At 32.1% G+C, this 26,485-nt stretch overlaps 2 long non-coding RNA genes across 3 annotated transcripts in view; both read left to right on the top strand.

Annotated features, from left to right (window-relative positions):
• Positions 1 to 6,275, top strand: part of LOC132752177 (uncharacterized) — a 28,741-nt gene extending 22,466 nt beyond the window's left edge. For both annotated transcript variants that reach the window (XR_009628778.1, XR_009628777.1), the window contains 2 exons: positions 3,498 to 3,593; positions 6,194 to 6,275. This is a non-coding gene — a long non-coding RNA (uncharacterized LOC132752177). The remainder of the gene's footprint in view (positions 1 to 3,497; positions 3,594 to 6,193) is intronic.
• Positions 6,276 to 14,671: 8,396 nt separating this feature from the next.
• The window catches only part of LOC132752176 (uncharacterized), a 28,329-nt gene continuing 16,515 nt past the window's right edge, over positions 14,672 to 26,485 (top strand). Inside the window, exons 1-2 of the long non-coding RNA XR_009628776.1 lie at positions 14,672 to 14,768; positions 19,088 to 19,220. This is a non-coding gene — a long non-coding RNA (uncharacterized LOC132752176). The remainder of the gene's footprint in view (positions 14,769 to 19,087; positions 19,221 to 26,485) is intronic.

The raw sequence follows: 26,485 nt of genomic DNA, 5'->3' as shown, positions 1-26,485 counted from the left end.
ATTTGAATAATGTGTGGGAAATTAAATGAAATAAGAATTCATCTTTATTTTCAGTATTTATTAAACTAGCATGTTAATGATATATCTTAAACCAGTCTGATATTATGATAATATGAAATGAAATAATTTTCTTGAGTTTTGTAATTTTCGTGTAGGTAAGTAATTAAACATTTTCAGTCAGGCTTGCCTTAAATAATGCCCCTTTGGGTGATGGTAGAAAGGGGTATGCAACTTAAGTGGGTTTTTTTTTTTTAAATTTATTAATTGTTTTTGGTTTGGTTTTATGCCCCATCAACACAGTATAAGTCATATAGCAACTTTCCACTTTACTGATGGAGGAAGACCTCAGATGCCCTTTAAGTGTTTTTATTTTCCTTGCTTTACATGTATTTTTATGAAGGTTGTAGCATATAATGATATTACTATAATTCTCTTGGTATTTAACCATTGTACAATTATATCATACTTTATATACAATTTTTTTTATAATTTTAACAATATCTGCCAATGTTATCATTCAGAAAGTAGTTCATCAAGATGTTTTATTTTCAGATTAAGTCATTAAAAAAAAAAAAATCTGCACCTAAGTTAAAGATCTGCACCTAGTCAGCTGATAAGAAATAAGGGTGCACATGTTTCGTAGAATTTGCTCTGAATACTGACTGCTTCTTTTTTTTAAGACAAGAAATCGTGACAACTACGCTGATTTTATAAATGGTATTAATTTTGCCTATTATGACAATGTAACTACGCTATGCTGTTAATGTGAATACACGATGATTATTCAAATGGTAATTCTGTTGCCATTTGTTACGGTGAAAATAGTGATTAATGGCAAAAACTGAAAAGACAAAAACATTCAATATAGGGACAGATGGTTGTAAATAGACTGTGGCTCGAATGTAGCAAAAAGGAGTCGGTTGTAAGCATACAAAGTTATAGTACAACAAAAGATTGAGTTATACCATCTGCGAAACTTTGACATTTTCTGCTTGTCACAATAATTGCTGTTGCAACGCATCCAATTCAGTTGTGAAATCACGTCGGCAGACATATTTGGACGTATCTACTTCAGTTTGACGACACCCTGTAGAGAAAATAAGCAATGCTAGTGCATCATTTTATGATCTTTTGATCGCGAAATGGACAGTTCTAATTGGTCAAGAAAATGCAGTATTGATATTTATATCCAAATAATGGTCATCTTCTGTTGACCCGGTCAAATAAGCATTTAGTGCGCAGTGACCTTACATTAAAAAATGTTCAACCTTAAACGTTCATTTGTTATGCATGGATTTTTGAATCATGCAATTAAACTATTCAGTCTCGCAAGTGTATAAATATAGTTTATGGAATTCGGCACTAAAGACAAGAATATAAATGAATGGTTTTGACATTAAACTTTTTACTTTAAAATTGAAATTCCAGCTTTGAGAGACATTTATTACACGAAGATGCACAGTTTCTCGAAATTTCTTGATATGTTTTTTTTTTATATCTCATCTCTGCTGCTGAGATTTTGTTTTATGTAAAATCTATTTACAATGTTAGATTTTGCAGATTTCTAGTTTTATTGCTTTTGTGATTTTATTTAACTTGTAGATGAAGTGTGCATTATTTAGCCACGTGCAAAATTGTGGCTCAAGGGCTTGTTAGATAGAATTGAACTAATATCATGCGTTTTGTGTTTTATTTTCGTTTTTTTTTTTCCTACAAATGTTTGTCATTTTGCTCATGGTACCATGAAGTGTTGCACTTAACAACTTTTAAGCTGAAAGGAAAATTTGTGTAATTTTCTGATTTTCTATGAAATAATCCTTCGTTGCATCTCAGTATAAAAAACATTCCAATATCAAAAGTTATTCTTCATTTGAGACTATGTACATCAGGTTTTTTTTTTCATTTTCTTTTTCAATTTGATTAATGGTTTTTTAAAATGAAAAGTTCTAAAATCTCCTTCTTCTGATATTTTGAACTGTACCCTATTTGGCAATTGTTTCCAGGTTCGTAAAGACTGACATCTGTCAGAAAATAAACCATGCAATGCAATCAAGAAATAAACAGATTTTACGGAAGATTTTTGCATGTAAATTTTCTGCAGAATCCTGCAATCTTGTAAAACAGAATAGAGCAGTGTTGCTCTCCGTAAAACCAGAAACCAAACGAGAAAACAAAAAAACTGATGATATTTGTAATTGAGAAATATATTGCTTTTGCTCGATCCTTCTTGATTTTCTATTGGCGTGCCACTAATTCCATATTGTTTATTCCAGTCAGACTTGAAGCAATCAAAAATCTTGTATCTGCTAAGCTGTAGATAGAACAAACTTAAATTAATATACCATATAAATCAGGTTATTGATCAGGCAGACAATAAGTAGCTCCCGTCCTGATTTCTTATCATTGATCAATTCTCATAATTTTCTACGGACATATGATTACTAAGTAAATATAAACTCTTGTACTGTTGTCCGTTGCTTGGGCTCCGCTTTTGTAATTATGAGGCAAAATATCATTGGAATCTAATAAAAGATTTACTGATCGCATACGGCTTCCTTTTGCAGCAGTTATGAAATGAAATGGCATGAAATTTTGAAGGAAAAAATGTCACCGATATATTCGTCTTATTTGCCGTTTGATCTACGAATATTGTAAAATCCTGCTAGTTTACTTCTATGGTATCAATGCTTTGATAAATGAAAATACGGAAGCATAAGCCTTGTTGAAATCGTGATTACACTATGTATTTGGTGCTTGTTACAGGATATTGGTTTTGTCAAGTACATTTAGAAGAATATTTTTTGTCTTAAATGTAAATAAAAGTATGTGGGCCTACATAGGAATAACTATTTAAACATGATCACAAACAATGTTTGAATTTCTGTTCGTACAATAGGGGACGAAAGGTTAAACAGAAATTCAGATTACGATGAGATGATAAAAAAGAAAAAGTCTTATATCTTTTACTGAGAAAGAATTACTCAGTAAATATTGAAGGATATTCAATGACATTACTCATTTTATCCAAGAGGAATTGAGAAAATTCGTCAGAAAATAGATGAAATATGTAAAACTTGTCACTTACAAGTTTGAAATATTTATCATGTGCTCTGTTTGGATACAAATGTATTCAGCTTCTGTTAATACGACTGATTTATAAAATATTAAAATAGATTCTGTTTATCTGTGATAAATGTATCCCTCTATAGTTCTCTATATAAAAAGTTTTTTAGATGATAGCTGATGCGAGGTACAGGTGTATTTTATGATAAGTATTTTATCTATGTACTAAATTATACACTACTTTACTAATCAATTTTATTATTTGTTTTGTTATATTTATTATTTACTGCTTTCAAAAAATTTGTGTTGTTACATCCATTTCATAAAAAATTTATTGATAACTAGTCATACAGTCAACACTGTGTTTAAAACCCAACTCTGATTAAAAGCCTTAAAAGCTTAAAGAGACTTAAATTTTTATTCTTGTATTTCAGTTTGTTACGGAGGTCACCTGCCATTACAGACCACATAAGGACTGTCACAGGAGTGGTCTTTCACATCAAATATGAAGTTGGCATTTGGAAACATGGGTAAGAAGTTTCAAGGCAAAATAGCTTTGATATTTTTAATGGAAAAGGATTCTATCAATAAAACCAATGATTAATTTTGTTTTTGTCTTTTTCTAAGAATTATTTTTATTTTATTCGCTCATTATGTTATTGACATATTTAGCTTTAAAAGGTCATAGGACAACTTAACATGTTTTATGCCAGAAAAAGATTTCAGTTGCCTGTCTTAGCAAACAATTTAGTGAATTTACCTGTACATGTAGCTTTGTACAGCTTTTTATAAAATCATTGCTTCAGTGACTTTTTGGCTTATATGAAGGGCGTCTTCCCAGATAGAAAAATTTATTTAAATCTTGTGAAAAATTGTGAAGACTTTTCCCAATAAAAATATTCCCAGTAAGAACAGTCAGTCATTCTATAATACTATGTATATTACCATCAAGTGAATAAAAGAAAGTGAAAGGTTTATTATTTTTTCCAAATTTCAAATAGAATTGCACTTTAAGGTAAAGGCTTTTGGGAAATTTATGGTTTGTTACTAGAGAAATACTAAGGTTAGCAGCTACTTTTGCTTTGCTATTGAAGCCTAACCTGGAACAGACGCATCAAGACCACTTAGATTGGTAACTCCCTTTACATGACTGGAATTTCTTAAGTGTAATTATTCTTTTGAATTTCAGAAAGTTAAATATGAAATGATTGTTAAAGAGATTAATCCAAGGCCATGCTTTGGTAATAAAGCTTGAATTATTATTTTAATTTGGAATCATGCAGAATTTGGTCACTATGGGTTTCAAAACGTCTCCATGTAACAAAAAATACTGTTTCTTAATTTTGATTTTGATCAGATAGTGGTGTTCTGTTACGTTTTTGCTAAATAATTTACAAAATTGGTCAAAAAATAATTACTGAGTCACAGTAGCTGGATATATTTTTGCAGGAGTAAAATTTTGGAAACAAATTTGAATCTAAATGGCTCACTGTACATGCTGAATTAATAATTCCATGTTTGAATAACGTAATTATCAAAGAACTTTACAGAGTGAAATGTTCACCATAGTGTTTTAGTATGAACTGATATTCCAGCAGCTGCAGTTCTCTTAAACATCATACCCTCTAAAAAAACAGGTTTAATTACCTCCTAATTGAACAGAAAGTGATTTCAGCCAGGCCAGCCAGCATAGATAGTTAATCTTTTTACCAGGAAAGGACAGTTCCAAATTCAAAGCAGGTTAAGGATCAAACTTACTTCATGCATGAGGTTTTGGCTTCAGTATATGATTCTGTTTTTTAGGATTGTCCATATGTAGATAATCATGGACTTTCTTAAGGCCACCGTTCAAAAGTGATGATGAAACAATTATGAAAAACTTCTTTTAAGCATCAACCATGAGGAGTTAATTTAATGGTGTGAATAACTTCTCTTCAGCAATAACTACATGTAATAGATTATATATTATATTAAGTATATCATGTATGGTCTTCTATCAAGCTTCATAGGGAGAATAGAACTGTTTTGTAATCAACTAGAGTGATACAACCAGAATAGCTAATCATGCAATTTTACCTTCTATATATCTTATTGCAAGCAGTTAGGAGCCATCACTGATCCCTTGTTGGTAGAATATTCTCAGTTTCCTAAAAAAAAATTTAAAAAAAAGATAACATGGAAATGGTGTTTCATAAACCTTCATCTGCTGAATTTGTGTAAAAGATGTAACCGGTTTTAAATTTGAAATAGTCTGTTGATGGTGGTGGTGTTGGTAGTTTTCACTCCGGCTCATGGCAGTTACCCACATTGAATTTACCAGAGCACAGTTCATCCACCGCATCATTCCTGGGCAAGCTGTCGAGCAGTTTACCAGTACTAGTTGCCTTCACTTTTGCAAGGAACTGATTACTTCTGTAAATGCAAGAGCAGTGGTACAGTGTGAATGACCATAGAAAGGATTTCATATAAATCACAATGAAAGTGACCTGCGTCGTTCAGGAATCGAACCTGGGTTGCCGGACTCACAGTCCAATGCTCTACCTATTGAACAAAGCGGATGCCTTTCTTTTAAAAAATTTGAGAATTTTAATATCAAAATACAAAAATGAAGCTACCAAACAGTTTAGAGCCTGATCAGACAGCATGGATGTATAGGTTCATTTAACATGTTTGACAATGTTCATAATTCAAGCATCTATAATTCAACAGTTATCTCCTCCTTGAACTTTGCTTAATGTAATTAATTTTACTTGAATTTGACTTGAAATTGTATACTTTTACATTACAACATAGAAATTTTTGTAAATATTTTATGTTATTGTCTTCAGAGACCCTTCACTTGTACAGTGTACATGATGAAATTTGAGTTTTGTAAACAAAATAAAATAGCATCATTCTGTCAGTATTGCATGTTCTTATAATGCAGTGTTTTACGATGGTTGTGATCAAGCTACGGTTGTCATTCTTGTTAAATTTCCTGCAACATAAAGTGGCAACAGGGAATGATTGCTTTTATTTTAGCTCAACTTTACATATGGTAAGCTGTCTTACTCAACCTGGGTCAGACTTCTGATTCAAGTTTTTGTTCATATTTCTTATTAATAAAAGTTATCTTTTTTATAACTTACAGATCAATTTGCCTTTAAACATGAAAATATTGTGCTGTATCATCACCAACATTACATGCAATAAATAAAGTTTATAACTCAGGTAATTGTATTTCAAGAATTATTCTTCCTTTAAACATCAAGTTTCAAATAAAAGTTCATATTATTAAGATTGTTATGTTTAAGGCATGAGCACTTAATGAGCACTATAAGGAACTGAACAATTAACAAAGGTCAGATATATGCCTAAAAACTTAAAATTCATGTGAAGATTTTTGCATTTAACATCATTATTTATTTGATTTACTTCTAATCTTAAATGTTGATTCAGATTAACCATGAAAATGTTAACAATTCTCTTACTTCTATATACAAATAATTCAACTTTTTTTTACTTTTTCACAATTTCGAGTACCTATTATTACCTGTATACTTTTACTAATTACTATGCATGTTATTAAGTTTGTGATATTGGACAGTGTACTGTCTCCTCAGACAGCTCTTGTTTTCTCTTCATCTATAAAAAAACCCTGAAGATTTTGATTATAGTGCACATCCTGTGCTAATGACTCCCTGGTTGCATGTATTCTAGGTTAAACACTGTAATTCATGAGTTAAAAAAACAACAAAGTTATCATGAAATGTCCTCTGTTGTTTTTCACTAACAGTTTCTGCATCATTATGTGTTCTACTGATGGAATGATTTGGTCTTTTTTGAAGTTAATTGTTACATCGTGACTTTCCAGCTTTATTTAGGTAATAGTATGTCACCAGAATATACTGTTTATGAATTTATGGACCAGTAAATTAACCCAGTTGGATATGTCCAACTGGGATAGTAGGTCAATTTTGTATGAATATTACTGTCTGAACCTGGAGGGTTGGGCCTTTACCAGAGGTTTGAAAATCCAAAAATCTCCCATGTATAACCTGAAGTTTGAAAATCCAAAAATCAAGATCCCATGTATAACCATTGGGTTACAATTAACTGGAATTATGTACAATTTGTCATCCTAGGGAGATTCTGAAAACTAGAAAGATAGTTTCTTTACTATATAAAAGACTTGAATCTCTTGCAGGGTTGTCACATGGTTTCATATATATCAACAGTAGTTGTATAAAGCCTCTATCATATTACCCTTACAGCAGCTGTACGAACACATTTTGACAAAAATCGCTGGGTTTCTTGCGGCAGACGCAAGACAGTTGTGCAAATTCTTAAGGTTGCAAGGTTGTCGCAACGTCGAAAACTGATTTCTCAACATGCACATTATTTCTGCGATTTTTAGTGCCCCCACTTTAGTGGCGGGCATTTAGATTTACCCTTGTCCATCCTTCCTTCCGTCCGTCCATCCGTCCGTTCTCTTTTGTGTCGCACGTAACTCAAAAAGTATTTGACCTAGAGTCATGAATCTTTACAGGAATGTTGATCAGCATGTGTAGTTGTGCACCTGGGTATTTTCGTTTGGATATTTTTAGTATTTTTTAGAGTTATTGCCCTTGACTTAGTAAAATTTTGCAATTTTCAACTTGTGTCGCATGTAACTCAAAAAGGATTTGACATAGAGACATGAAACTTTACAGGAATATTGATTAGCATGTGTAGTTGTGCACCTGGGTATTTTTGTCTGGATTTATTCAGTATTTATTGCCCTTGACTTAGAAAATTTTTGCAATTTTCAACTTGTGTCGCATTTAACTCAAAAAGGATTTGACATAGTCATTAAACCTTACGCGAAGGTTGCTCAGCATATTTAGTTTTGCACCTGGGGTTTCGCTTGTGGATTTTTCCAGTATTTGTAGAGTTATTGCCCTTGACTTAGTAAAAACTGTTTCATTATGTTGTTATTTGTTCCTTGAGTGCTTGAGTTAGAATCAACCAACTTTACAGGAAATAATGATCAACATCACTAAATTACAGGAATAATGATTCACATCACTGTGAAGCTATGCAACTGGGACTTGTATGTGGATTTTTTTCAGTTTTGTTAGAGTTATTGCCCTTGACTTACAGTAGTATAAATTTGCAATTTTCAACTTGTTCATGCATAGCTCAAAAAGTATTTCACTTGTAGGCCTGAAAGTTTACAAGAATGTTGGTCAGCATGTGTACTTATGGGGTTTGCTTGTGGATTTATTCAGTACAGTCGAACTTCGTTTGCTTGAACTCGGAGGGCCTGTGCAAATTTGTTCGAGAGATCGGTAGTTCGAGCCAGCCGAGGTCGATATATTATAACGTTGATCATATGCCGAAAGGTTTTCTAGCAGACATCGGTCAAGTGATAAATACGTAAATAAAAGTGTTTGTTAGTACATTTGTTCCTCGAATATGTCATATTCAGAATTATTGTTTTCAATTTAGTATTAACGGTACGTTGTGTTAATCTATAGTCATGCATATTGTAATTGGTTGAGTTCGATTGGGCAATCAGACAAAACTTGTTCAAAATATATCTATATGTTTATAATGGGATTAATTTAATTTAAAAACAAATAAATTAATGAAATATTTAAGAAAAAGTTTTACAGCAGCATTTATTTGTAGTCATTTACTAAAATAAACTCCCGTACAAGTATATAATTCACGTTACATGAACTACGGTTGTAATTAAAGCCGTCCGGGTAAACGTCATTCTTTATTGACTTTTGCATATTTCACTTATTCCACGAGTTATTTTCTTTTTATCGTTACCATAAACGGCAAATCAACAATATTATCATAACAAACAAATCGGTAACAACACCTCTTATTTTGTAATAATTAACCTTAATTGCCTTTGTCACGATCACGAGGTGTTAAAAACATGTGTCGCCGACTGTCATTTATTTAGGACATGTCGACTTGTCTTTTTGTGTTCGACCGAAAAGGTGTGATTTTCACTATATATCTGCCAAAGGGACCAGAGATCGGGTTCGAGAGTTCGAGCGATAGGTGTTCGAGCGATCCGAGGTAGAACAATATATATTATATAGGAACTTTGCCGGGACTGGGCGATGAGTTCGAGCGAAGGGAGGTATTCGAGCGATCCGAGTTCGAGCGAACGAAGTTTAACTGTATTTGTAAAGTTCTTGCCCTTTTCTTAGTAAAAGATTTTTAGTTTTCAAAAAATTTTTGACCTAGAGTCATAAGATTGACAGAACAGTGGCGCGGTGGGGGCACATGTGTCCTATGGACACATTTCTAGTTTGACAGATTTTGGACGTCTCAATACAGTCTTGAGACAATCTTATTACAGACTCACGATTACTTGCGACGACCGCAGGGTTGCCTTACAAGCAACGGGCCATATTAAATCGAATGCTGGAACGACAGCCGTGTGGCAGTCCTACGACTGTTGCATCAGTTGCACTTCTTACAGAAATCATATCCTTTCAAAATGTCATACATGTTGCAGCTCATCGTTATTTGGCCCATATAATCACCCTTGGACTCTATATCCAGCTCTTGGAAGAGGGTGTGATACAGGCCAATTAATCGATGTCACGCATTAGGATTTGACCAACCAACGCCTGGCCTGCACTGATAAGCAGCGCCAGAAATATTGTGTGGCTCACTTCTTCTAAACGAAGTGTCTGTCTTAGAATACACAAATACATCCTTTGTGGTTGGATTACAATCCCAGTATGAATGAAACAATGAGGCGTGCTCTAATGATGGTGTTGCATCCAAGCCTCACGTTTGAATTCGTACAATGAACGTACAGACATAGTGAGGCAGCCTTGCGAATTAGTTTTGCGGTGCCCATGCATTTTTTTTAAATTTCGTACAATTGCCTTAACAGTCGCATATCTGTTGCACGGTCATTTTGCGACAATGGTACAAAATGTTTTTGGTTTTTGACCTACTTTTAATATTGTGCTAGCTATGCCGCCGCTGTACAAACAACGTATGTCTGCCTTACGATTTACAAATCTGTCTACATAGACTGCGAATTGTCAAGAACCTTTCTACGGCACAGATTTCTCTACAAATCGACGAACAAAATTTTGTGCGGTTGATGTTATAGAGGCTTATATAATTACATGACATATCAGTATGAATTACTTTACAAATACCTAAATTTGCCCATCCCCACCCCTCCACACACACACAAAATAGAATTGGAACCATAATTTTATTGTCTCCCTGCACTTTCCTAAATCAAGACAGAGTTGTCACACTTAGACATAGTATAACTGAAATGACCTTGAAAATTCACATTGAGAAATTTTTCCATATTTCATGTTTGATTTTTGGTTAGAACATTGTGTTAATCAAGGTGAGTCTGCAATTTCCATGTAACTTTGCTGATTTTAATACTTTCTAGGAATCACTTCTTTACCAGATATTGGTACACCACATCTTGATTATCTATAACTTTTAGCTTTCACAAGGGATAAGCTTTAGATAGAGGTCTGGATAAATTTCAAACATAAACTCTTAGTCTGATGGTCGCAACTGAATCTACATATAAAACCAGTGTTGACCAAGATCTGATGGACATGGTAGCTGTTGAGTCAGTATATATTTTCAGAATTTTCTCTAAAAACAAATAATATTGTCTAGACTGACAGATAAACAAGTCCATTTCTGATATTTAGCTGGATATAATTTATATAATATGATATTCTCAATTTTTTTCTTCAAAATTTCATGTTGTTGTATCTACTGTTTTGTCAGTTTTTGATATAGTGTAATTTGTCCTCATATTGTTGGGCTTCGACAAATAAACTATCTATGATTTATCAGAAGATATCATACCGGATATACTGTTGTAGAATTTATGTCATTTCATCAGAAACTAAACAAATTGACCTTACACTAATCCACTTGAAGAAAAATATATTTGTACATTAATTTTCTTTGTAGATAAGGCAGATAGATTTGAAGTTAAGTATCACGCTTTTATTCAAAATCACTTGCGTTTTACAATATATTTCGTCAGGTCATGATTTTGAAATAGTTTCCTGACCTAAACTTCCTGTCAAAATATCTATTTTGAATTTATACACATACTTACAGTGAATTACCCCACTTTGAGATTAGCTGATTTATAAGTAAACAGGATTTCCAGTAGATTGTTTAAAAACCTTGACTTGACTAAAACACTTAAGATTGTTTAAAAAACTTTGTTAAATGTTTAAGATAACCCTGTCTTGATGAAAATCTAACATTGTGTCTCTTTACTGAAACTTTCAACATCCAGTGAATTCTATAGCAACCATTGACTTCCTTGGCAACTATTGACTTCCAAAGCAACCATTGACTCAAAAGCAACTAGTGACTTTGATAGCAACAAGTAACTTCCATAGCAACCATTTACATTCTCGAGAACCAGTGACTTTTCATAATAATCAGTGAGTTTTATGACAGTTACTGATTTTTCATTGTAACCTTTGACTTTCTTAGCAACCATTGTCTTTCTTAAGCAACAAGTGATATCCATACAAACCAGGGACTTTCCATTGCAACCATTTACTTTCTTTAGCAACTTATGACTTCCATAGAAACCATTTATTTGCAGAAACAATCATTTGCCTCCAAAGCAGCCATTGACTTTCAACAGCAACCAATAACTTCCATAGCAACCATGGACTTTTAATAGCAACCAGTGACTTCCATTATAACTATACCTAAGCCACCAGTGATTTCCATAGCAACCATTAGCTTTCCTTAGCAACCATTTTTTTAAAGAACCAATAGCAACTTTTGGCATTACATAGCAACTAGTGACTTCTTACCAGTGACATTTTATATGTGCTCTATTTCAGATTTGAACCTGAGATCAGTTGGCCCCAGATTTGGTCTAATAGCTGCTTTTCATATTAATTGTTCTTTGTCATAGGGCCTTTACAAGTGAGCAATTTAAAGAACCATCAATGCCTTTTTGTGTAATTGTCTGCTCTGGGGGTCAGGAAGTTTACATAGACTTACATAGCCAAAATATCTTAAGAGTCTTTTTCTTGAGCAGAGCATATATATTTGGCATATAGCATCACTTAGTTGTCATCTATAAAAGTTATATAAATCATGCTCCTTGGTCAAAATTGGCCCTGCCCTGGGATCTATTTATCTTCCCTTAATGTCAAACCACTTGTGGGGATGTAGATCACTTGGTTATATTATAGACAAAATAAAAGAAAGCAGCTTATAAAATTTCTTGGAACCATTAGGTCCACATCTTTGAATTACAGTGCGTAGCAAAATTCTTGCCAGTCAATATAAAGATTTTTTAAAAGTATATTTATAGGGTTTAAACTCGCTACACACCAAGTGTGTATTATTTTACATTGACTTATATAGGTAAAATCATAACATTTTTGTCACAGTAATTGAGTTAATACTTGTACAAGAACTTGTAAAATGTGTTGAAATTAAAATAAAAAGACAGTATTACAGCTAGTACAAGTATCCCATTCCTGTTTAACATGGTGATCAATTTCAAATATTACATTTACCATCTCTCTTCTGCCTCACCTGAAGTCATTTGTTTTCTATTTTCATTTCATAGGTGCTGATAAAAAAGTTGGTAAGATTATTGAGCTGTCATTCAAAATGTGATTATACATGTAAGCAGTGCTGTAATGGGACTCTACGGCTTGCTCTGTATCTCACGAAAAGGTATTGATATGTTCTTTTACAGTTTATGAAAGTTAACAATTTTGTAAACACTTTGCTAAAGTTGTTCCAAATAAAATAAAAATGATGCCATAAAAATATTCAGAGGAGAATACTCTTTATGCAGATGCTAAAAAGTAGTCCTAGTTCTAAATGGGGGAAAGATTATATTATTTTGTATTATTATATTGCATTTTATTCATACAGTGCTTAAAATATTTTAGTGAGCAGAGGGGCTAAAATATTTTCATAGTTTTTAATGAGCAGAAGGGCTAAAATATTTTCATAGTTTTTAATGAGCAGAAGAGCTAAAATATTTTCATAGATTTTTCAGAGCAGAGAGGCTGCTTTATATTTATAGCTCTTTGTGAACATAGATGGTGCTTTATATTTATAGCTCTTTGTGAACATAGATGGTTCTGAATTTTTATAGCTCTTTGTGAACATAGATGGTTCTGAATTTTTATAGCTCTTTGTGAACATAGATGGTTCTGAATTTTTATAGCTCTTTGTGAACATAGATGGTTCTGAATTTTTATAGCTCTTTGTGAACATAGATGGTTCTGAATTTTTATAGCTCTTTGTGAACATAGATGGTTCTGAATTTTTATAGCTCTTTGTGAACATAGATGGTTCAGAATTTTTATAGCTCTTTGTGAACATAGATGGTTCAGAATTTTTATAGCTCTTTGTGAACATAGATGGTTCTGAATTTTTATAGCTCTTTGTGAACATAGATGGTTCAGAATTTTTATAGCTCTTTGTGAACATATATAGTGCTGAATTTTTATAGTGGTTTGTGAACATAGATGGTTCTGAATTTTTATAGCTCTTTGTGAACATAGATGGTTCTGAATTTTTATAGCTTTTTGTGAACATAGATGGTTCAGAATTTTTATAGCTCTTTGTGAACATAGATGGTTCAGAATTTTTATAGCTCTTTGTGAACATAGATGGTTCAGAATTTTTATAGCTCTTTGTGAACATAGATGGTTCAGAATTTTTATAGCTCTTTGTGAACATATATAATGCTGAATTTTTATAGTGGTTTGTGAACATAGATGGTTCTGAATTTTTATAGCTCTTTGTGAACATAGATGGTTCAGAATTTTTATAGCTCTTTGTGAACATAGATGGTTCAGAATTTTTATAGCTCTTTGTGAACATAGATGGTTCTGAATTTTTATAGCTCTTTGTGAACATAGATGGTTCAGAATTTTTATAGCTCTTTGTGAACATATATAATGCTGAATTTTTATAGTGGTTTGTGATCATAGGTGGTGCTGAATTTTTATAGTGGTTTTTAAACATAGATGGTGCTGAATTTTATAGCCCTTTGAGCAGAGTTGTTGCAAATTATATTTTTGATTGAACTTTGCAGAGAAGCTTAAATAATGTCTTGTGAAGTTCCTGAATGCTTATTGCAATATAGGAGACTTATGTAGTTAGCATAGACCTAGGCCAGCCTTGTTTGTCCATGCTGTTAAACTATTAGCTGCTCTTTGATTTTGTATCAGTCTATTAAAATGTTAAAGGATTTCAATATCATTAAAAACAATATAGAGCATGTGCTTTATATTGGTGGCATAGGCTTTTGGTTCCAGCAGGTTTAGGGTTAAATCCTTATGGACAATGAGTCATTTACTGATATAAGTTCATGATACATAAGTAAGTTAGTAATAACTGTAATGGTAATCTGCAAATTTCTTCTATTTAACAGTGACATTTTAACAGTATACATGTTGTATGTTAGGATATCCAGATAAGGTGAATGTAGGTACTGGCTACAAGTGAGGAAGTTGATGGCTTTTTATGATCCATTATATAAGTGAACAAACAAAGTTATAAACACTAAAGGAAGTTGCTACTTGATAGAATGTAAATATTATTTGACATGATAAGTAAATATTATCTTTCACAAGGGGAAATAAGTGTTAAGCTATTTGTTTTGTTTGCTATCTTTCAGGACATAGACTTTTAAGATAAGGCTGCAGTTACAGGTAAGATACAGGTAAAGTTGACAGGGCAGGTGATGATTTAAAGGAGATATATTACAACATAACTATGTAGATATGACTTTATTTATGTCCATAATATATCTATATATCACCTTCCTATCATAAATATCTACTTGCGACAGATGTACTTAAGTGGGGAGATAAGATGGATAGCTGTAGTTCAACACAAATTTGTCATTTATGTTATAAACTAAAATGAATGAAGGAAACATTGTATAACAGTGTATCAGTAGAATCTTTAAACTGTCTAAATGGCTAATAACCTCATTATAAACCAATTTCAATATAATAACCAACCTCAGTATAATTACCAATCTCCGCATAAACTAACCTCAGCATAATATCCAACCTCAGCATTATAACCAATCTCAACATAATGACCAACCTCAGCATAATGACCAACCTCAGCATAATAACCAATCTCAATATAATGACCAACCTCAGCATAATGACCAACCTCAGCATAATAACCAACCTCAGCATAATAACCAATCTCAATATAATAACCAACCTCAGCATAATAACCAACCTCAGCATAATGACCAACCTCAGCATAATGACCAACCTCAGCATAAGAACCAATCTCAATATAATGACCAATCTTAGCATAAACTAACCTCAGCATAATAACCAATCTCAGTAAGATAACTAACCTCAACAAAATAACTTATTTCAATATGATAACTAACATCAGCATATTAGATTAAACCACAGAATCAGCTGTTTGCAGTTGTGAAGTATGCTAAGACATGTAAGAAAGCAGAGTAAGGTCATGCCACAAAATATTAGATCATTAAAGAAGTCAAGCATTCATTGCTTAATCCTTGCTCTGCCACCAGTATAGAGCCAGGCCTGCCTGTACATCTATGAAGTCTCTACATATTTCTTCTACATATCCCAAAATTTGATAATGGATAGTTCCAAAATTAGAAGCTGGACAAGTTCATTTTTATTGTATCAGAATTTTATGGGTTAATCAGCTTTAAGAATGAGTCTATATGAGCAAAATATCTGCTAGTCTACATGTTTAAAATTAAATTTTGCCTCTTCTATCTTCTTAACTTTCCTGCAGAAAATTTTCCAAATTTTTTGTCACCACTATTTTCATGGATGTTGAAATTCCATCATCATTTTGCAAACATTTCTTAGAAGAATTTTCACAGTTGATTTATTGGGTTTTAAAATAATTCCCATCTCAGGAAAATGATTTTGTGGCAAAAACCTGCATCATGAATCCAAATTCAAGGCCATGATAAATTTATTTATAGATTTCCATTAATATTTCATTATCTTTCATTATCAAAAATGCCTGTGTTCTAGTTATAGCATATAAAAAAAATTAAGTGCTTGAAATTTTCCACTTTTTATTTGAAAAAATTTGAATTACTCGAGTTAATAATTTTTTTATCATATCTCTTCATTAAGCAAATCCTTTTAGTTATCTCCGGGAAAATGTACAAGCATGATTGCAAAATAGGAAACCATTCTAGGATTAAGAAATATTGTTTCAGGGTATCAGTCTGCAAATTCTTGTCAGCTAGTGGTTAATTTAAAATTCAAATTTTGGGATAGCCAATCAGATATTATGTTTTCAGAAGTTTTGTAATTTGTGACTGTATTAAGTAAATACTGAACCGTCCTGGTTTAATATTGGAGTCACAGTATGGAATCAGTCTAATTAGCTTAGTTTATAGAATGGTCAATCAGGTAATTTCCATGGTTGTTTTGCTCAGTAGGTAAAGTCAGTGTGTTTCCAATGCCAGCAGTGCATCAGTCTGATAAGTTTGGAAGGTAAAATGATTAATATGTTTAAGACCCTGGCATTGAACCAGTCTAATAAACTTGGTAGGATAATGAGTTGAAGTCCCTGACATGAAACCATCTTGGAAAGCTTGATAGGTTGAATATTCAGTCAGTAAGTTGATGAGTTCCTGGCATGGATTTGCAACTTGCTGGTAAGCTTTGTACATAGGTACTAGGTAGAATGTTCAATCAGTGTGTTGCCAGCAATGAATCGGCCTAATTAGCTTTGTAAGTTGAGTTAAACTTCCTGGCATGGAACTAGCATAATATACTTTGTAGGATGGGGTCCTTTGGTACCGCCATACTTGATGTTTTTCATAAATTCGTGAGAAAGAAAAGGACTGAGCTTCACTGACTAATGTTACTGTTATTGACTGCTACTTCAAACAATTCAATAATTTTTAAGTCAATCTTCCACAGCGTATTCTAATTATCACATGTTCAGATTATCGCAATACTAATTGGGACATGGAGAGTACTATACATGAAATATTAGATCAGTTAAACTCCCTGGCATGGAACTAGCATAATAAACTTAAGTAGATGGCATATTATGTCAATGAGTTAAACTCCTTGGCATGGAACCAACATGATTAACTAAGTAGATAGCATATTAGATCAATGAGTTAAACTTCGTGGCATGGAACCAGCATAATAAACTTAAGTAGATGGCATATTACATCAATGAGTTAAACTCCCTGGCATGGAACCAGCATGGTAAACTAAGTAGATACATCAATGAGTTAAACTTCGTGGCATGGAACCAACATGATAAACTAGGTAGATGGCATATTATATCAATGTGTTAAACTCCCTGGCATGGGACCAGCATGGTAAACTAAGTAGATACATCAATGAGTTAAACTACCTGGCTTGGAACCAACATGATAAACTAGGTAGATGGCATATTACATCAATGAGTTAAACTCCCTGGCATGGAACAAACATGATAAACTAAGTAGATGGAATATTATATCGATGTGTTAAACTCCCTGGCATGGAACCAACATGATAAACTAGGTGTATGGCATAATACATCAATTAGTTAAACTCCCTGGCATGGAACCAGCATGGTAAACTAAGTAGATACATCAATGAGTTAAACTACCTGGCATGGAACCAACATGATAAACTAGGTAGATGGCATATTATATCAATGTGTTAAACTCCCTGGCATGGAACCAGCATAATAAACTTAAGTAGATGGAATATTATATCAATGTGTTAAACTCCCTGGCATGGAACCAGCATGGTAAACTAAGTAGATGGAATATTACATCAATGTGTTAAACTCCCTGGCATGGAACCAGCATGATAAACTAGGTAGATGGAATATTATATCAATGTGTTAAACTCCCTGGCATGGAACCAGCATGGTAAACTAAGTAGATACATCAATGAGTTAAACTTACTGGCATAGAACCAGCAAAGTAAATTTATCGGTGAGTTAAACTTCCTGGAACCAGCATTATAAGACCTTCCTGGTAAACTTGATAGGTAGAATGTTCAATCAGTGAGTTTTAGTTGCCAGCCAGCACAGAACTTAACTTAGAGCTTTAAAAGTTATGATGACAAGCATTAACCACCTGTATGCAGTTTCACCAACCAGAATGTCTCTGGCCAGAATACCTATTTCTGCTTGTTATAAATATTTTGATCTTGAAATCCCTAAAATCTGAAATGGTTGTTTCAAACTTAAAGCTTGACATACCAGTAAAGGGATATTCCATAAGAATATTTTCAGTGCATACTGATCTTCAAATTATATAATGGTTATTTCACCTTTGTCTAATTGTAATTGACATGTCAGTGACCCGTAGACCTGCTCTCCCATCCCTGGGATCTGATCTAGGTATCATGTTTTATTAATGAACTCTATTTTTATCTAACAAACATTTAACTTTTCAATTAATTTAATCTCGAATTTGCTGATTTTCTTAAATGGACTTGTCCAGCTTGCCTTTTTGGGAACTGTCCATTATAAATGATGTGGATATAGAGCCAGCTAGACAGACTGCATGAACTGTAAGTGTTAAAGGCTTATCACATTTGCTTACACCAGGGTAAGGCTTTAACAAGTGTTTCACATACTTTTTATTGATCATCAAACATTTCTTTTTAAGAGAAAAATCTTAAATATCATAAATGGATAGCTCATATGACACAAGTTCTTACATTGTAAAAAAATGTGAATTGGGCCTTTAAACTTCTAAAATTGTACAAACTTTTTGTACATTTAATCTGTTTTTTTATTGTTGGAAATGAATTTTTTTTCATAAAATAAAATGGAACTTTAATTCAGGCTAAGTATGAATGGATTATTATAGTAATATATTTGTTTACATTTAAACTTTTTTTCTTTTTTCCTGTTGTTATTATGTAGAAAATAGATCTAAATATAAAGTGTCACTAGCCAGTTTTATTGATTACACTGTTTCAAAATTATCAGTCGAGGAAATCTTTTCAAAATGTTATTTTACGTCTTTGTTGCTTTTCAGATTGGTAGATGTGCATCAATACACCCTCGACTAGTGACATATTTCACAATGAATGGCCCTATATAAATATGTAGACAGTTATAATAACGGCTTTATCTGCGATGGTGACGCTTCGATAGGTACCTTAGCACAGGTAAGCCGGAAATTGCTGCTTATGACAAAGATAACGGGATCTGAGGATTTTTATTTAGATTTTTAAATATACGTATCCAGGTAGATTGAAATCCGTATTTACCTGCGTAAAAATTGACAGCCAGGTGATTATAAGTTTTAAATTGGGCGCGATTGTAGTCAGTTGTAAAGGGTCTACGTGTTTTGATCAAATTAGTATAATTTCATAGAAATTACCTTCAATTTGATATAAATGAAAAAAGAAATGTAAAAAAAAATTGTAAGAAAAATTTTATGATTGAGGCCAGGTGGTTCAAATAATTGCTTTACATTTCCGTGGAAACATTGCAATAATATAGAACAAGCCTACAATTTAATGGGACGGCTTTGTTTACAAGACATAGTTGTTTTCTATTCTCTGTTGAAAAAAATCCTATGTAAGAATGGGGTTGAAACCTGTCATTAAGATATTTTAGAGAGCTTTTAAACATAACTAGGGTGAAATCTGTGACACGCTGTATTTTGATGTGTCATTCAAGAAACGTGTTTGCGGAATTCAATTTGAAAGCATGACTTTTGAAATGTAACTTTTCTTCAGGGAAAATTTTTCTTCTTCTCTATTGAATGAGGGCTGGTAGGAAAAATATGTGAGTAAGAAAAAATGAACAGAAATGTCAGTTTCAATATCATAAAGTGGCTATATCAAGTCCTTAAAAACAGAGTAAAAGTGAAAACTTTTATAACTGCCTTAAAAAACTAGTATCCCGGTATCAAAAAAGGAAAAAAAAATTAACCTATTTCATTCAAAGCAATATAGTCATTGATCAGTATATAATTCAATTCTTGAAATTAGGCGATAAGGTTCATTGTTTTAAAACAGTTCTTTTTGTACATATAGTATGTCTGTATAGACCAGCTTTGGAAAATATAAATGTTGTCATTGATAGGAGCAGTTGTCATCTGACCCAATGGTTAAAGTTGCTAACTTGCCACTAACTGCCGAGAGTCCATTTCCAGATAAAGACTAAATTCGGAAGTTATTGGGGTAGCTTACAGAAGTTAAACACATGTGCATGCATGCAACTACAACAATGAGCATAGGATGTCTTTAGCTTCCTATGCTACTGAAACCAACCTTATAGTCATGATTTTTATCATCATTTTTCTGTAGTTTATTCATCTTAACTGATGATTGTCATTTAAGAAACATCTTTACAAATCAATGAATAAAAATTAGAAGAATAGAGAAAATATCTTTTTTTGTTTTGTATTTTTTTTTTTTAAATTGTCTAAATCACTCAAAATGATGCTAAAAATGAATGTTATTAAACCATTAAGCCCATTACCAATGGTTGGTTACATCATTCTAAAATCATAAAATAATCTGGGTGGTCCTAAGTTTCCATGGTACAATTTATAACAGTGGCAAGGACCGGGACAAAAAGTATATAAAAAGTGAAGAAAAAATTGCAACATAAATTAAAGGCCCGTGTCTGTAAATTGAATACATAAAAGGGCCTAATTTAGCCTGGTGATAGTAGGGACTATCTATGTTAAAGAGTGGTAATCTTGTACGACCCATTCAAGTATATATTTGCATAAGCCCTTGAATAATTTTGTAAATCACTGAAAAGGGTTCCCGTGGATTTTGAATGATTTTGTTTATCTTAATGATTTACTTAAAAGGCAGATTTCGAACAAAGAGAAAATTTTAAACGGAAATTTTTTGAAAATGTAAGGTACATTAACATAGATAAAGTGGGTGCGTGTGTTCAATATTATTTTGGGAGGAAGTGTTTCAAAATAGTGTTCTTATAAAGGTATATTTTATTTCCTGATTCTTCTTTGTTATCAAATTATATAATTTATGTATGATTTGTTTGACAAGATATATATCATTATTTATGTTATGGAAGAAAGCTTTAAAGCAGCATGCCTGCAGATTTCATGTGGATTTTTTTTTGTTTTTTTAGAATATTTGAAAAGTGTTTTAAATATGAAAAATTTGTTCTTGATCATTTATTCATAACTTTTTTAAATGTAATCACAGGTCTTGATTCAGATGTAAAGATTAAAAGTAAAATGCATTAATCATAGTGAGCACCATAGGTAGATTCAGTTGTCCCCAGCAGGATTTACTCATACATACTCATAGCAATCTCTCCATATTTAAATGGGCAAACTTTTTGAAAAATGAAAAAGAAGAATCTGGCCTGGTTGCATTATGTGTTTACCAAACACATTCTTGTTCAGATATGATTTCAAACCAAGGTCCCAGGTTTTGGTACTTTTAATGGTTACACCCATGTTACCTGTCCAGATTAATATGAGCTGGACATCCATGCCATCTGATCATGGTCTACACTGCTCGTACATATATTGGAATTTTCCCAAAAAAATGATGAATGGTTTTTTACCAGAATGAAAAATAGACAAGATTAAACTCCCTTAGTATCTCAGTAGTATCCTCAAAAATATGAATGCTCAAACAGCAAACTCTATGATCTAATGTGGCTGTCTTGCATAAAAAGCATTATGGGTAAAATAAGTCAATATGTTATATATTCAGCAACAGCTTGTTTTGACAGGTTGTTATTTCATTTAGTCCAGTTTTGATGATGTTACCAGTGCTACAAATTCAAAAAACACAGGTGTGAACTTCATTTGAAGCAACTGAAATAAAATTAAAAATGTCTTTCCAATATTTTTTGTCAGATCTAGATGCTTTATGTTTGCAACCAAAACCTTGTTGATTTTTAACCCTTTCAATGCTTATATATAATGATATTATCAAATATGAACTTGTCTAAAACCATTCATTAGTTTAGGGAAATTTTCAAAAGTATTATGAATATAGAACAGTGTAGATCTTGATCCGATGGCATGAATATCCTGGCTGATCTTGGTCTACACCGCTGTCATGGTAAGACTCAGTTACTGCCAAAAGATGTTTCAACTGAGTTGTAAAACAAGTTGTTAGAACTAAATAATATCATGTAACAATCCACTTTTTCCAATATCATATGCAGAAACATGGTTGTGACCCAAGTACAGCTTGAACCAATCATCCTTGGCTTTAAAAGCATATACCTAGGCCAATAATTACCACTGCTCTAATTTTCATACATGATATAGGTATGAAAATTAGATATCTCTAATTAAGCTCCCTGAAACAAACCTAGAACTAAATAATACTAGTGTAATTTGAGGTAATATTGTGGACCTTTTCAGGTTTGAGCCCAAGGTGTCTGGGTTGATTCAATTAGAATGTTTAATAGCTTCCAGGAATCTTCTTAAAGACTTTCAATAATAAAATTGCTATAAATTGTTGCAAGACTTGTCTGCATGGGTCTCAAGAATTAACTATAAAAATTAAAATATTGGGAAAAATTAAATCATTTGTATAGTAACTTCACAAAACTGATTTGTCCCGACTACTGTTGTTTTTGGTTGCCATTGTGAGTATAGAAAGGATTTTTATACATCAAATGCTGACAGTGTTCATTTAGTCAGACTTTGGTTCTACTGACTTCTTCTAAACCATTTGCTCAGTGTTTTATTATATAAAAAATATGTTGTTTTTGCCTTATTTCAAACAAAATAAAACAAGACAAACAGACGTACTACAGCTTGTTTAGGTCTATAAAAATGACTGATATCAACTGAATTGAAGTAATGTTAGCTCAACCCAACATTAAATTGTGGTAAAACATTTATGTTCAGCACTGTATGTGTAATAAAATGGCCATTTAGTTGTTTTGCAGAGTTCTAGATAAGGTTTGATAGATCTATAGGTTTACCATTGTTATAACAACTACAATTTAGGAGTTTACAGCCTTACAATAACCACTTGAGACTGAAACAGTAGACAGTTTTATAGAAAATTAACAAAATTTAGATGTACTTAAGTGAGTATAGGAAAATAAATATGTATATGTCAATAAAAATTGAGTTCTTTATTGTTTTAATAGTTGGGAATTATTTATAAGTTGCCATATGTTGTAGGGCTAAAGGATGTTGAAGATTGTTTTTTATTACGTATGTTGTATAAAAGATTCAGTCTTGTAATACAATAGAAAAAATGTCGTTTTTATAAGACTGTCAAAGTCATATTGCAACGTTTGTACTTTGTTTGCAAGCTTTGTGCATTATTAAAGACATGACCATGGACTTTGGAAGAAGTAACAAAATTTGACTGTCTAAAACAAACTTTAATGCTATGAGTGATACAAAGTCATTGAACATAACCATGGGTTGGCAAAAGAGCTTAATTTGACTAATTGATTGAATATATAAAAGCTGGTAATCACAGAATTTTCTATAAAATATATAGATTTGGTTTCATATTCTAATTATCTTTGGCAGAGTAACAGCCCTTGAATATGTTTATTTTTAGTCTTCTGGTCAGACAAGGAGCTAAATGTTAATGATAATCACAAATAAAATTTCAGTCTTTATTAAGTAGACAGAACAGAAATGTTGTCCTTAACACCATAGCCATCATATAGTTAGTTAAAGCCCTTTGAATACTTTATTGTGGCAATTTCAATGACTTATTCCTGTACATGTACTCCTTAAAAGCAGAAACATCATGTTGAAAGTCTTACTACAGAAATGTCCACAACAGAAAGCAAAAATTTTATGATAGTTAAGATTTCTCTGGAAAAAAAACAGATGATGATATAAACATACATTATTTGTAAAATTTATCTGGTTTTTGTGCTTCCATGAAGTTGCCTCCTTTTTGCGTTGTTATTTTACTTTGCACAAAAAAATGAATATAATAATTTTCATATTTCATGAAAACATGGAGCTTTGATGTAGGGTTTTAAGGTTTATTTCATCATGTGAAAATGAAACTTTCTCTTTGTTTTTTTATTGTTTGTTTGTTTGTTTCGAAATTGCTTTCTTTTGTAATAATAGTTAGTGTAAAATGTAACACATATACATCAAGTTGTACTTGCATTCTAGGTTTGCATGTTTGATCTCATCACTGTGGAAAATAGAGACTATGACTTATATTTTTTAATCCCTGAAAAGGCGTGGTTTTCTTTAAGGATAGTGCAAATGTAAAGTCCCTACTTAATCCCCCAGCACAAGGAGTTGAAACATATGTCCTACAATGTTGGTGCCAAAATGAAATCACATCAAGCAGACATTGTTTGTACAGACAAATGAAAGTAAATATTTGGCTAATTTCGCCCCACTTTCCCTGCAAGTGCACATTGTACATATATAAAATGGTAAGAACAATGCTCAGTCCCAAATCATAACAAATGTTATAACAAAATAATTGATAATGTATATTTTGTAGGTGAATTTAATACTTGCACTTGTTCCTGGAAAAGCTTGCATAAAGAACAAACATGATGTTTAACCTAGTGAAATTTTAGATGAATAAGTTAATTGCATTTTAGAGTGATGTTTTTATTTAGTAGCATACATTGGTCTGACCACTCCTCTACATAAGTGATGTTTGTTGTCTTGTTTAGGGCTTCAAACATGCCATTGTACTTTTTCTATATTTGATGCCATTCAAATTTGTTTATGTTTGGGAAGTAAAAGCAGGTTTCTTAGAAAGGAGAAGTAAAGAATGAAAGCTCACAAAGCCAAGTAACATTACTCTTTCATATATTGTCAGAATTAAGTCCCTTTAAACTCAGTTAAACTCTTGCAACTATTCTGAAAGTTTGTGTCTGGCATTACTATTATTTTTGACTGAGGAAATAAAATTTTAAGTAAACAGTTATTTACAATAGTTTTGTAGATGGTTTTGTTTGTAGAGCATCATTTTTTTCTGTGAAGAAAGAAAACAACAAAGAAAGTCATAAACACATTAATTAAACTATATTTTTGTAGTGCAGTGATTGGGCATGATAATAATGAAAATTGACATCATTTTTAATTACTGTGATAATGAAATGTTTACATAATTCTTGCATGACAAATGTAATTGTGGCAAAATAGTTTGATGCATAAGGACTCAAATCACTGGGAAAATTGCAGTAAATGTATGTTTTTATATTTTGGTTTACCTTGCTTTGTACATCATTTGTTTCTATAGTTACATGTAAAAAATCTATTCTTTGTAATTATACAATCTTCTCATTAGCATTTTTTTAATTCATGCTATGAATTTGCATGCAGATAAGGAAATTCTAGCTTGCATTAAATTATGATTATTTCTGTTTCATCATTGATATAGAAATAATCATAATTCAAAAATAGAGTTTCAACGACCAGTCCTAGTAACTGTTGTAATCTTACAAATGTAGTTTTTCTTTAATTATTACTTTAATTAGTTACAATTATAAGAGGTGAAAGAAATGATGTGCTTTCAATGTACATGTGTTTGCAATTATTAATATCATGTCAATTCAGGCAGCATAATTTTCAAAAGAATTCACCAGTCAATAAATATACCCCCATTACTCCTTACTCTGAATTTGTATATTGTATTGCATACACCTTATAACACTATAAACCCTTTAACTGATGGTATTTGACTTTTGAAAGTTGATTAATGTAACATACTCTGATAAATTAAAAACATAGAGCTACAGGTTCATCAGTCTGTTTTAAGATCAAGCAAATTAAGTCTTTGACTGCTAGTTATGACAACTTGTCACTGCTAAGTTTAAAGATTTTCATTCACTTTTAACTTCATATTTTTGGACAAAATGGAAGAAACCCAATTGATTTCAGCATTTTTTTGAATCCATGCATCTTTTTTTGCTACTCATTAATACTCTGCAATACCTAGTAATTAAATTAATAGCAAATGCAAGAAATAAAATCCCAAGATATGTGTAAATCAAAATATCAAGGCAAAATTGACATAAATGAATGCACAGTTTTATCTTTAGCATTTTTCATGTTTTGTTTCTTTAATGATCATAAATAATCAATTAATGGAATCATTGTTTAGAGTGGAAATTTGAAAAAAAAAAAAAAAAAAAATTGTTTTTCATTAAATTTCTTAAGATTATGATTTACTATTTGTTGTATGAACATTATGTTCCCTTATTGGTCACAGTATGTTCCCGATGAACTTGAGACAACAATTAGGGATGTAACAGATCATAATTGTTATGGATGCATGGCCAGAATTTTAAACTGTCATATTGCCACATTGACCAATGTTCAGAGGCAGTGGTAAGGTGCCTGCATGGTCAAGTTTGGAATATTGTTGGGAATGGCATTATGGGGGTTTACCTCTTCAGTCAAAAGCTAAATCATATTTGTCACAGGATTTTAACTAATGATGTGACTCAAACTAATTAAGAA

Source organism: Ruditapes philippinarum, unplaced genomic scaffold (genome assembly GCF_026571515.1).
Source record: "Ruditapes philippinarum isolate M1 unplaced genomic scaffold, ASM2657151v2 ctg2886_1_1_1_1, whole genome shotgun sequence".
Classification (NCBI taxonomy): domain Eukaryota; kingdom Metazoa; phylum Mollusca; class Bivalvia; order Venerida; family Veneridae; genus Ruditapes; species Ruditapes philippinarum.
This window is presented reverse-complemented; position numbering and strand designations above follow the sequence as displayed.